Below are 885 nucleotides of genomic sequence, written 5' to 3'. Positions count from 1 at the left end.
CGATCGCTTTGGGGTACCAGACGACAGATGTCACGTGGGAGACACGGGGGGAGGTGGGATACGGGGCAGAGGGGCCACGCAGGACACTAGACCGGATGCGGAGCAGAGGGATCACTCGGGACCTGGGTGAATTCAGGGCAGAGGGGCCAAACGGAACACGAAAGGACACTGGATTGGAGTCGCGAAGCTTTGAAAATTGGGGGAAATGGTCGTAGGGGAGGCACCATGGGAAGCATAGATAAAACAGTCATGTGGAAGGCATGGGAGCATATAGAAGTGTTACGTGGGACTCGTTTGGAGACAGGAAGCAGAAAAATAACTCAAGAAATGGGGATCGAACCGAGGGGCCACGCAAAACGAGTCATAGAGTAGATGCGAACTGGAACTTATAGGATGATCGAGCCGTAGGGCCGTCGTACAGAGCACAGCAATAAGTAAGTACTCCAGAAGGTGAGCTCTGACCTTGCCTGAAGAACCGAACCTCCAGCTGTCCTCAGGACCCCTAACACCATAACCACAAACTGCCACAAAAGTCTGAAAGACTAAATGGAAGCTGGGAGGTGCTCTTCGCACCTCTGAGAATTAAGTAACCAAGTTTCATGTCAGTGTTAGATGAATTACTTCTGAGTACCAAAGGGATATAGTTGCAAACTGAAAACCCTAAAAGAGAACTTGAGGCTTTTTTTTTTTTAGAGGAATTCGATGCAACAACAAAAGTAAAACAATGCATTAAACATATATGTACAAAAATAAGCCGAGCGTCAGTGGCCCATGCCTTTAATTCCAGCACTGGGGAGGCAAAGGCAAGCTGATCTCTGTGAGTTTGAGGCCAGCCTAGTTTACAAAGTACAGGACCGCCAAAGCTATTAGGCAGAGAAACCTTGT

The sequence above is a fragment of the Mastomys coucha genome, unplaced genomic scaffold, assembly GCF_008632895.1.
Source record: "Mastomys coucha isolate ucsf_1 unplaced genomic scaffold, UCSF_Mcou_1 pScaffold5, whole genome shotgun sequence".
NCBI lineage: Eukaryota > Metazoa > Chordata > Mammalia > Rodentia > Muridae > Mastomys > Mastomys coucha.
This window is presented reverse-complemented; position numbering follows the sequence as displayed.